The sequence below is a fragment of the Somniosus microcephalus genome, unplaced genomic scaffold (assembly GCF_052327205.1).
Source record: "Somniosus microcephalus isolate GS21.2 unplaced genomic scaffold, FLI_Smic_1.0 scaffold722, whole genome shotgun sequence".
Lineage (NCBI taxonomy): Eukaryota > Metazoa > Chordata > Chondrichthyes > Squaliformes > Somniosidae > Somniosus > Somniosus microcephalus.
The window spans coordinates 104697-116725 of NW_028225909.1; the positions used below are offsets into that span (position 1 = coordinate 104697).

The 12029-nt window shown below is 56.9% G+C and overlaps 1 protein-coding gene across 12 annotated transcripts in view; it reads right to left on the reverse strand.

Annotated features, from left to right (window-relative positions):
• The window catches only part of LOC147081169 (uncharacterized), an 88833-nt gene extending 82576 nt beyond the window's left edge, over positions 1 to 6257 (reverse strand). For 2 of the 12 annotated variants that reach the window (XR_015076802.1, XR_015076806.1), the window contains exons 1-2: positions 5886 to 6249; positions 1538 to 1689 (exon numbers count right to left, since the gene is read on the reverse strand). The gene's annotated coding sequence lies outside the window, so the exon portion shown is untranslated. Of the gene's footprint in view, positions 1 to 1257; positions 1294 to 1537; positions 1690 to 5885 lie in introns of those variants that run through there. The other 10 variants (XR_015076803.1, XR_015076804.1, XR_015076807.1 and 7 more) reach the window with 7 other exon arrangements.
• Between the last annotated feature and the right edge of the window lie 5772 nt (positions 6258 to 12029).

Here is a 12029-nt window from a genome sequence, read left to right on the forward strand (position 1 = left end):
TCCTTGCGCAGATGTATCAGCTGCTACAGTTATCAAATGTCTGACTCAACTTTTTGTCATCTTTGGGATGCCTGCGTATATCCATTCGGATCAGGGAAGTTCTTTTATGTCTTCCCAGTTGAAGGAATACCTTCAGAGTCGGGGAATTTCTACTAGCAGAACTACCCCGTATAATCCCCAGGGTAATGGACAGTGCGAACGATACAATGGGGTGATCTGGAAGGCAGTTATGTTGGCTTTGACATCCCGGAACCTTAAGAATACACAGTGGGAAATGGTACTGCCTGATGCCCTGCATTCCATTAGATCATTGCTTTCAACGGCTACTAATGTGACCCCCCATGAAAGGCTCTTTAATTATCCACGGAGATCTACTACGGGATATTCGGTACCTTCATGGCTTACTATGCAGGGACCTGTGCTGCTTCGACACAATGTTAGATTGCCAAAATATGATCCTTTAGTGGAGGAGGTGGAGCTGTTGGAGGCAAATTCCCAATATGTTCATATTCGATTCCAAGATGGGAAAGAAAGTACTGTTTCAATTAAAGACTTGGCTCCTTGTGGTGGCCAGCCCTCTTCTGAGGATATTAACAATAGTCATGATTCAGATAATGTGGATGTCGTTACAGATACTACAAATATTTCCAATCCTATTGCAGATAATTATACTTCTATTAGTCAGCCTTCGATGGATGTTCATGACCGTCCCAGTTTACCTCCCGATGGGATTTCCAATCCGGAAACCGTTGATAATCGGGATATGGATAGCCTTCCTGCAGAAGATACTTCAGTGTCTCCTGGTGTGGGAGGGCAAGGAATTTCACCAGGGTTAACAAGGTCGACACGAACAAGATATCCGGTCGACCGACTGAAAATGGACTTTTAAATTGATAGTAATGTTTTAAAATTGTTGAAATATTATATTTGTATTGTTTTAGTTGTAAATAATTAACTCTTTATTTCAATATCTGAGTCAATGGGACTCTCTCTGACCTTTCTCCCCAGTCCATCTCCAGGACCAGTGTGTATCTGAGTCAATGGGACTCTCTCTGACCTTTCTCCTCAGTCCATGTCCAGGACCAGTGTGTATCTGAGTCAATGGGACACTCTCTGACCTTTCTCCCCAGTCTATCTCCAGGACCAGTGTGTATCTGAGTCAATGGGACTCTGACCTTTCTCCCCAGTCCATCTCCAGGACCAGTGTGTATCTGAGTCAATGGGACACTCTCTGACCTTTCTCCCCAGTCCATCTCCAGGACCAGTGTGTATCTGAGTCAATGGGACTCTGACCTTTCTCCCCAGTCCATCTCCAGGACCAGTGTGTATCTGAGTCAATGGGACACTCTCTGACCTTTCTCCCCAGTCCATCTCCAGGACCAGTGTGTATCTGAGTCAATGGGACACTCTCTGACCTTTCTCCCCAGTCCATCTCCAGGACCAGTGTGTATCTGAGTCAATGGGACACTCTCTGACCTTTCTCCCCAGTCCATCTCCAGGACCAGTGTGTATCTGAGTCAATGGGACACTCTCTGACCTTTTTCCCCAATCGATCTCTGAATCGGAAGAGTTCTCTCCGGTTGGTGCTCACAATCCTGTGTTGGTTCACCTGCTGTCGTTCCTCAGTCTACAATCCCGGTTTACTCTCAGCTGTGAACCTCTCAATCACTCAGTCTTTCACCAGGAAATCTAATTATGGCAGGACAGAAAAGAACAATATCAACAGTGTGAAGTAATGTAATATAGACATTTCTTCTGCTTCATAAAAATAAAAGTTTGGGTCAGAGTCCTTCGGTCTGATGTTGTCCCTTTTCTCAGATCCCCGCCATGCCCGCCTGGGCTTCCAGCAAATCACCAAGGTTCTGGATAGAAATGTACAATTTCCCTGTGCTTTAGGCAAACCGAAGCTGGGGCAATCTTTCCCAGGTAACACACTGACTGATCTCACTGGGCCCATCCTCCCCAGGTTACACACTGTCTGATCTCACTGGGCCCATCCTCCCCGGGTTACACACTGTCTGATCTCACTGGGCCCATCCTCCCCGGGTTACACACTGTCTGATCTCACTGGGCCCATCCTCCCCGGGTTACACACTGTCTGATCTCACTGGGCCCATCCTCCCTGGGTTACACACTGTCTGATCTCACTGGGCCCATCCTCCCCGGGTTACACACTGTCTGATCTCACTGGGCCCATCCTCCCCGGGTTACACAATCATAGAAACTTACTGCACAGAAGGCCGCCATTCGGCCCATCTTGTCCGAGCCGGCTGACAAAGATCTATCCACTCTAATCCCACTTTCCAGCACTTGGTCCGTAGCCGTGTAGCTTACGGCACTTCAAGCAGTTTTTAAACGTGATGAGGTTCTCTGCCTCGACCACCCTTTCAGGCAGTGAGTTCCAGACCTCCACCACCCTCTGGGTGTAAAAAACTCACCTTAAAACCCCTCTAATCCTTTGACCATCTGCTTTAAATCTATGCCCCCTGGCTATTGACCTCTCCACTAAGGGAAATAGGTCCTTCCTATCCACTCAATCTAGGCCCCTAATAAATTGATACACCTCAAATCGAGTCTCCCCTTGGCCTTCTCTGTTCCAAAGAAAAGAACCCCAGCCTATCCAATCTTTCCACATAGCAAAAATTCCCCAGCCCAGGCAAAATCCCCATAAATCTCCTCTGCACCCTCTGGTGCAATCACTTCATTCCTGTAATGTGTTGACCAGAACTGCACGCAGTATTCTAGCTGCGGCCTAGCCATACAGTTCACTCATTACCTCCCAGCTCTTATATTCTATGCCTCGGCTAGTAAAGACCTTTCTCCCCAGTCCATCCACTACAGGGTGCAGAGCAGATGTAATTTTTTTCCACCCAGAGGGTGATAGGGGTCTGGAACTCACTGCCTGAAAGGGTGGTAGAGGCAGAGACCCTCAGCACATTTAAAAAGTACTTGGGTGTACACTTGAAGAGCCGTAACCTACAGGGCTGTGGAGCAAGAGTCTGCAGGACGGGTTCATGGAATCCATTCGGGACATTTTCCTGGAACAAAATGTCATGGAACCAACAATGTTAGAACTTGTATTGTGTAATAAGACCGGGTTAATTAGCAACCTCATATTATGATCACTCTGCCCCACTGGATCCTTTACTATGTTAGAACTTCACATTAATTTTGAGAGAGTGACTTGCCTAAGTCCGAAACTATTGTCTTAAACTTAAATAAAGCCAATTACATAGGTATGAGGGGCGAGTTGGCTGAGGTAGATTGGAAAAATAGATTAAAAGGTATGGCGGTAGATAAGCAGTGGCAAACATTTAAAGAAATATTTCATAATTCTCAACTAAAATACATTCCATTGAGAAACAAAAACTCCACGGGAAGTGATCCAACCATGGCTAACTAAAGGTAAGGATAGCATTAGATTGACAGAAGCTTATAATGTTGCAAAGAATAATAGTAAGCCTGAGGATTGAGAGAGTTTCAGAAACCAGCAAAGAGTGACCAAAAATTGATAAAAAAGGGAAAAAATGCAATGACAGAAAACGAGCAAGAAATCTAAAAGCAGATTGTAAGATTGTCTACAAGTATGTAGGAAGGAGGAGAGTAGCAAAAGTAAACATTGGTCCCTTAGAGGCTGAGACAGGAGAAATGATTATGGGGAATAAGGAAATGGCAGAAACGTTAAACAAATATTTTGTATCTGTCTTCACAGTAGAAGACACAAAAAGCATATCAAAAATGGTGGGGAACCAAGGGTCTAATGAGGGTGAGGAACTTAACGTAATTCATATGAGTAGCGAAAAAGTACTTGAGAAACTAATAGGACTGAAAACCGACAAATCCCCTGGACCCGACGGCCTACATCCTAGGGTTGTAAAAGAGGTGGCTGAAGAGATAGTGGACGCATTGGTTTTGATCTTCCAAAATTCCCAAGATTCTGGAATCATCCCAGCAGATTGGAAGGTCGCAAATGTAACACCGCTATTCAAGAAAGGAGGGAAGAGGAAAAACAGGGAACGACAGGCCAGTTAGCCCGACACAAGTCATTCGGAAAACACTGGAATCCATTGTTAAGGAAGTGGTATCAGGGCACTTAGAAAAATCATAACATTAGGCAGAGTCAACATGGTTTTATGAAAGGGAAATCGTGTTTGACAAATTTAGAGTTTTTTGATGATGTTACTAGCAGGGTAGATAAAGGGGAACCAGTGGATGTAGTATATTTAGATTTCCAAAAGGCAGTCGATAAGGTGTCACATAAAAGGTTATTGCACAAGATTAGGGCTCATGGGGTTGGGGGTAATACAGTAGCATGGATCAAGGATTGGTTACCAGACAGAAAACAGAGTAGGGATAAACGGATCTTTTTCAGGTTGGCAGGCTGTAACTAGTGGGGTGCCACAAGGATCAGTGTTGGGGCCTCAGCTATTTACAATCTACATTAATGACCTAGATGAAGGGACTGAGTGTAATGTATCCAAGTTTGCTGACGATACAAATCTAGGTGGGACGGTAAGGAGAACAAAGACTCTGCAAAGGGATATAGATAAGACTGAGTGGGCAGTAAGGTGGCAGATGGAGTGTAATGTGGGGAAATGTGAGGTTATTCACTTTGGTAGGAAGAATAGAAAAACATAATTTTTTTAAATGGTGAGAAACTTTCAAATGTTGGTGTTCAGAAAGATTTGGGTGTCCTCGTGCAAGAAACACAGAAAGCTAGCGTGCAGGTACAGCAAGCAATAAGGAAGGCAAGTGACATATTGGCGTTTATTGCAAGGGGGTTGGAGTATAAGAGTAAGGAAGTCTTGCTCCAATTGTACAGGGCCTTGGTCAGACCACACCTGGAGTACTGTGCACAGTTTTAGTCTCCTTATCTAAGGAAGGATATACTTGCCTTGGAGGCGGTGCAACGAAGGTTCACTAGATTGATTCCTGGGATGAGAGGGCTGTCCTATGAGGAGAGATTGTGTAGAATGGGCCAATTCTCTCTGGAGTTTAGAAGAATGAGAGGTGATCTCATTGAAACATGTAAGATTCTGAAGGGGATTGACAGGGTAGATGCCGAGAGGTTGTTTCCCCGGGCTGGAGTGTCTAGAACTAGGGGGCATAGTCTCGGGGCATAGTCTCACAACGTGGACCACTTTCCATACCTCGGGAGCCTGTCAACAAGGACAGACGGCGATGACGAAGTCCAACACGGCCTTCAGTGTGCCAGTGCAGCCTTCGGTCGCCTGAGGAAGAGAGTGTTTGAAGACCAGGACCTCAAACCCGGCACTAAGCTCATGGTCTACAGAGCAGCAGTGATACCCGCCCTGCTGTATGCCTCAGAGACATGGACCATGTACAGCAGGCACCTCAAAGCACTGGAGAGGTACCACCAACGCTGCCTCCGCAAGATCCTGCAAATCTATTGGCAGGATAGACGCACCAACATCGTTGTTCTCGCTCAGGCCAACATCCCCAGCATCGAAGCTTTGACCACGCTCGATCAGCTCCGATGGACGGGTCACATTGTCCACATGCCCGATACGAGACTCCCAAAACAAGCGCTCTACTCGGAGCTCCGACACAGCAAGAGAGCCCCAGGTGGGCAGAGGAAACGCTTCAAGGACACCCTCAGACTCCTTGAAAAAGTGTAACATCCCCACTGACACCTGGGACTCCCTGGCCCAAGACCGCACAAAGTGGGGGAGAAGCATCCGGGAAGGCGCCGAACACCGAGTCTCCTCGCGGGAGCAATCGGAAGACAAACACAGGCAGCGCAAAGAGCGCACGTCAACCCAAACACCCCCCCCCGGGCCCCGCTTCGACCCCCGGTTCCCAGAGATTGCCTGAGAGGGGCCGGCGCTGCTGTAAATGCCGGAGATTCTCTGATCTACACTCACCGCACCATCCGCCGCTCCTCAGTCCCGCCGCCATTTTATCTCCTTCCACAAACCGGAGCCTCATCCGGGGACTGCGAGCAGCACCGAGCATGCGCACTGCGGCCACGCAGCCCGCGCTTAAAGTCCCTCAGTGAGTCCGTCTCTTCTATTGGCTGCGACTCGTAGATTGACAGCTGCGCTCACCAATCGCAGCCCGCAACGCCTGGGGGCCCCGCCCACTGTGTTAAAAGGCCGCCGCCAGCTCCGGGGTCACGTGGCTCCTGATCGGCCGTTCAACCGCCTCAGCGCGCGGGTGAGGTCATAGCCCCGCCCACCCGCGAGCCCTTGTTGCCCAAGGTGCCGGCCGGCGGTTGTCCTTCCCCCGGGGGGCGGCGGCTGTCCTTCCCCCGGGGGGCGGCGGCTGTCCTTCCCCCGGGGGGGCGGACTCCTCTCTAACTCTGGTCTCCAACTACTCCTCCCCGCTCCGGGCTGTCCTTCCCCCGGGGGGGGGACTCCTCTCTAACTCTGGTCTCCAACTACTCCTCCCCACTCCGGGCTGTCCTTCCCCCGGGGGGGGGACTCCTCTCTAACTCTGGTCTCCAACTACTCCTCCCCACTCCGGGCTGTCCTTCCCCCGGGGGGGGGACTCCTCTCTAACTCTGGTCTCCAACTACTCCTCCCCACTCCGGGCTGTCCTTCCCCCGGGGGGGGGGGGACTCCTCTCTAACTCTGGTCTCCAACTACTCCTCCCCACTCCGGGCTGTCCTTCCCCCGGGGGGGGGGACTCCTCTCTAACTCTGGTCTCCAACTACTCCTCCCCACTCCGGGCTGTCCTTCCCCCGGGGGGGGGACTCCTCTCTAACTCTGGTCTCCAACTACTCCTCCCCACTCCGGGCTGTCCTTCCCCCGGGGGGGGGGGGGGACTCCTCTCTAACTCTGGTCTCCAACTACTCCTCCCCACTCCGGGCTGTCCTTCCCCCGGGGGGGGGACTCCTCTCTAACTCTGGTCTCCAACTACTCCTCCCCACTCCGGGCTGTCCTTCCCCCGGGGGGCGGACTCCTCTCTAACTCTGGTCTCCAACTACTCCTCCCCACTCCGGGCTGTCCTTCCCCCGGGGGGGGGGGGGACTCCTCTCTAACTCTGGTCTCCAACTACTCCTCCCCGCTCCGGGCTGTCCTTCCCCCGGGGGGCGGACTCCTCTCTAACTCTGGTCTCCAACTACTCCTCCCCGCTCCGGGCTGTCCTTCCCCCGGGGGGGCGGACTCCTCTCTAACTCTGGTCTCCAACTACTCCTCCCCACTCCGGGCTGTCCTTCCCCCGGGGGGGGGGGACTCCTCTCTAACTCTGGTCTCCAACTACTCCTCCCCACTCCGGGCTGTCCTTCCCCCGGGGGGGGGGACTCCTCTCTAACTCTGGTCTCCAACTACTCCTCCCCACTCCGGGCTGTCCTTCCCCCGGGGGGGGGCTCCTCTCTAACTCTGGTCTCCAACTACTCCTCCCACTCCGGGCTGTCCTTCCCCCGGGGGGGGGGACTCCTCTCTAACTCTGGTCTCCAACTACTCCTCCCCACTCCGGGCTGTCCTTCCCCCGGGGGGGGGACTCCTCTCTAACTCTGGTCTCCAACTACTCCTCCCCACTCCGGGCTGTCCTTCCCCCGGGGGGGGGGGACTCCTCTCTAACTCTGGTCTCCAACTACTCCTCCCCGCTCCGGGCTGTCCTTCCCCCGGGGGGGGGGGACTCCTCTCTAACTCTGGTCTCCAACTACTCCTCCCCACTCCGGGCTGTCCTTCCCCCGGGGGGGGCGGACTCCTCTCTAACTCTGGTCTCCAACTACTCCTCCCCACTCCGTGCTGTCCTTCCCCCGGGGGGGGGACTCCTCTCTAACTCTGGTCTCCAACTACTCCTCCCCACTCCGGGCTGTCCTTCCCCCGGGGGGGCGGACTCCTCTCTAACTCTGGTCTCCAACTACTCCTCCCCACTCCGTGCTGTCCTTCCCCCGGGGGGGGACTCCTCTCTAACTCTGGTCTCCAACTACTCCTCCCCGCTCCGGGCTGTCCTTCCCCCGGGGGGGGACTCCTCTCTAACTCTGGTCTCCAACTACTCCTCCCCGCTCCGGGCTGTCCTTCCCCCGGGGGGGGGGGGACTCCTCTCTAACTCTGGTCTCCAACTACTCCTCCCCACTCCGGGCTGTCCTTCCCCCGGGGGGGGGGACTCCTCTCTAACTCTGGTCTCCAACTACTCCTCCCCACTCCGGGCTGTCCTTCCCCGGGGGGGGGGACTCCTCTCTAACTCTGGTCTCCAACTACTCCTCCCCACTCCGGGCTGTCCTTCCCCCGGGGGGGGGGGACTCCTCTCTAACTCTGGTCTCCAACTACTCCTCCCCACTCCGGGCTGTCCTTCCCCCGGGGGGGGGGACTCCTCTCTAACTCTGGTCTCCAACTACTCCTCCCCGCTCCGGGCTGTCCTTCCCCCGGGGGGGGGACTCCTCTCTAACTCTGGTCTCCAACTACTCCTCCCCACTCCGGGCTGTCCTTCCCCCGGGGGGGGGACTCCTCTCTAACTCTGGTCTCCAACTACTCCTCCCCACTCCGGGCTGTCCTTCCCCCGGGGGGGGGGGGACTCCTCTCTAACTCTGGTCTCCAACTACTCCTCCCCCGCTCCGGGCTGTCCTTCCCCCGGGGGGGGGGGACTCCTCTCTAACTCTGGTCTCCAACTACTCCTCCCCACTCCGGGCTGTCCTTCCCCCGGGGGGGGGGGACTCCTCTCTAACTCTGGTCTCCAACTACTCCTCCCCGCTCCGGGCTGTCCTTCCCCCGGGGGGGGGACTCCTCTCTAACTCTGGTCTCCAACTACTCCTCCCCACTCCGGGCTGTCCTTCCCCCGGGGGGGGGACTCCTCTCTAACTCTGGTCTCCAACTACTCCTCCCCACTCCGGGCTGTCCTTCCCCCGGGGGGGGGACTCCTCTCTAACTCTGGTCTCCAACTACTCCTCCCCACTCCGGGCTGTCCTTCCCCCGGGGGGGGGGGGACTCCTCTCTAACTCTGGTCTCCAACTACTCCTCCCCACTCCGGGCTGTCCTTCCCCCGGGGGGGGGGGGACTCCTCTCTAACTCTGGTCTCCAACTACTCCTCCCCACTGGGGCTGTCCTTCCCCGGGGGGGGGGGGACTCCTCTCTAACTCTGGTCTCCAACTACTCCTCCCCACTCCGGGCTGTCCTTCCCCCGGGGGGGGGGGACTCCTCTCTAACTCTGGTCTCCAACTACTCCTCCCCACTCCGGGCTGTCCTTCCCCCGGGGGGGGGGGACTCCTCTCTAACTCTGGTCTCCAACTACTCCTCCCCACTCCGGGCTGTCCTTCCCCCGGGGGGGGGGGGGACTCCTCTCTAACTCTGGTCTCCAACTACTCCTCCCCACTCCGGGCTGTCCTTCCCCGGGGGGGGGGGACTCCTCTCTAACTCTGGTCTCCAACTACTCCTCCCCGCTCCGGGCTGTCCTTCCCCCGGGGGGGGGACTCCTCTCTAACTCTGGTCTCCAACTACTCCTCCCCGCTCCGGGCTGTCCTTCCCCCGGGGGGGGGGACTCCTCTCTAACTCTGGTCTCCAACTACTCCTCCCCACTCCGGGCTGTCCCTTCCCCCGGGGGGGGGGACTCCTCTCTAACTCTGGTCTCCAACTACTCCTCCCCACTCCGGGCTGTCCTTCCCCCGGGGGGGGGGGACTCCTCTCTAACTCTGGTCTCCAACTACTCCTCCCCACTCCGGGCTGTCCTTCCCCCGGGGGGGGGGACTCCTCTCTAACTCTGGTCTCCAACTACTCCTCCCCACTCCGGGCTGTCCTTCCCCCGGGGGGGGGGGGACTCCTCTCTAACTCTGGTCTCCAACTACTCCTCCCCACTCCGGGCTGTCCTTCCCCCGGGGGGGGGGACTCCTCTCTAACTCTGGTCTCCAACTACTCCTCCCCACTCCGTGCTGTCCTTCCCCCGGGGGGGGGGGACTCCTCTCTAACTCTGGTCTCCAACTACTCCTCCCCACTCCGGGCTGTCCTTCCCCCGGGGGGGGGGACTCCTCTCTAACTCTGGTCTCCAACTACTCCTCCCCACTCCGGGCTGTCCTTCCCCCGGGGGGGGGGGACTCCTCTCTAACTCTGGTCTCCAACTACTCCTCCCCACTCCGGGCTGTCCTTCCCCCGGGGGGGGACTCCTCTCTAACTCTGGTCTCCAACTACTCCTCCCCACTCCGGGCTGTCCTTCCCCCGGGGGGGGGACTCCTCTCTAACTCTGGTCTCCAACTACTCCTCCCCGCTCCGGGCTGTCCTTCCCCCGGGGGGGCGGACTCCTCTCTAACTCTGGTCTCCAACTACTCCTCCCCACTCCGGGCTGTCCTTCCCCCGGGGGGGGGGACTCCTCTCTAACCTGGTCTCCACTCTCTCGAACTCTGGTCTCCAACTACTCCTCCCCACTCCGGGCTGTCCTTCCCCCGGGGGGGCGGACTCCTCTCTAACTCTGGTCTCCAACTACTCCTCCCCACTCCGGGCTGTCCTTCCCCCGGGGGGGGGGACTCCTCTCTAACTCTGGTCTCCAACTACTCCTCCCCACTCCGGGCTGTCCTTCCCCCGGGGGGGGGGACTCCTCTCTAACTCTGGTCTCCAACTACTCCTCCCCACTCCGGGCTGTCCTTCCCCCGGGGGGGGGGACTCCTCTCTAACTCTGGTCTCCAACTACTCCTCCCCACTCCGGGCTGTCCTTCCCCCGGGGGGGGGGGACTCCTCTCTAACTCTGGTCTCCAACTACTCCTCCCCACTCCGGGCTGTCCTTCCCCCGGGGGGGGGGACTCCTCTCTAACTCTGGTCTCCAACTACTCCTCCCCACTCCGGGCTGTCCTTCCCCCGGGGGGGGGGACTCCTCTCTAACTCTGGTCTCCAACTACTCCTCCCCACTCCGGGCTGTCCTTCCCCCGGGGGGGGGGACTCCTCTCTAACTCTGGTCTCCAACTACTCCTCCCCACTCCGGGCTGTCCTTCCCCGGGGGGGGGGGACTCCTCTCTAACTCTGGTCTCCAACTACTCCTCCCCACTCCGGGCTGTCCTTCCCCCGGGGGGGGGACTCCTCTCTAACTCTGGTCTCCAACTACTCCTCCCCACTCCGGGGCTGTCCTTCCCCCGGGGGGGGGACTCCTCTCTAACTCTGGTCTCCAACTACTCCTCCCCACTCCGGGCTGTCCTTCCCCCGGGGGGGGGGACTCCTCTCTAACTCTGGTCTCCAACTACTCCTCCCCACTCCGGGCTGTCCTTCCCCCGGGGGGGGGGGACTCCTCTCTAACTCTGGTCTCCAACTACTCCTCCCCACTCCGGGGCTGTCCTTCCCCCGGGGGGGGGGGACTCCTCTCTAACTCTGGTCTCCAACTACTCCTCCCCACTCCGGGCTGTCCTTCCCCCGGGGGGGGGGGACTCCTCTCTAACTCTGGTCTCCAACTACTCCTCCCCACTCCGGGCTGTCCTTCCCCCGGGGGGGGGGGACTCCTCTCTAACTCTGGTCTCCAACTACTCCTCCCCACTCCGGGCTGTCCTTCCCCCGGGGGGGGGGGGGACTCCTCTCTAACTCTGGTCTCCAACTACTCCTCCCCACTCCGGGCTGTCTTCCCCCGGGGGGGGGGGACTCCTCTCTAACTCTGGTCTCCAACTACTCCTCCCCACTCCGGGCTGTCCTTCCCCGGGGGGGGGGGACTCCTCTCTAACTCTGGTCTCCAACTACTCCTCCCCACTCCGGGCTGTCCTTCCCCCGGGGGGGGGGGACTCCTCTCTAACTCTGGTCTCCAACTACTCCTCCCCACTCCGGGCTGTCCTTCCCCCGGGGGGGGCGGACTCCCTCTCTAACTCTGGTCTCCAACTACTCCTCCCCACTCCGGGCTGTCCTTCCCCCGGGGGGGGGGACTCCTCTCTAACTCTGGTCTCCAACTACTCCTCCCCAGCTCCGGGCTGTCCTTCCCCGGGGGGGGGTCGGACTCCTCTCTAACTCTGGTCTCCAACTACTCCTCCCCACTCCGGGCTGTCCTTCCCCCGGGGGGGCGGACTCCTCTCTAACTCTGGTCTCCAACTACTCCTCCCGCACTCCGGGCTGTCCTTCCCCCGGGGGGGGGGGACTCCTCTCTAGGACTCTGGTCTCCAACTA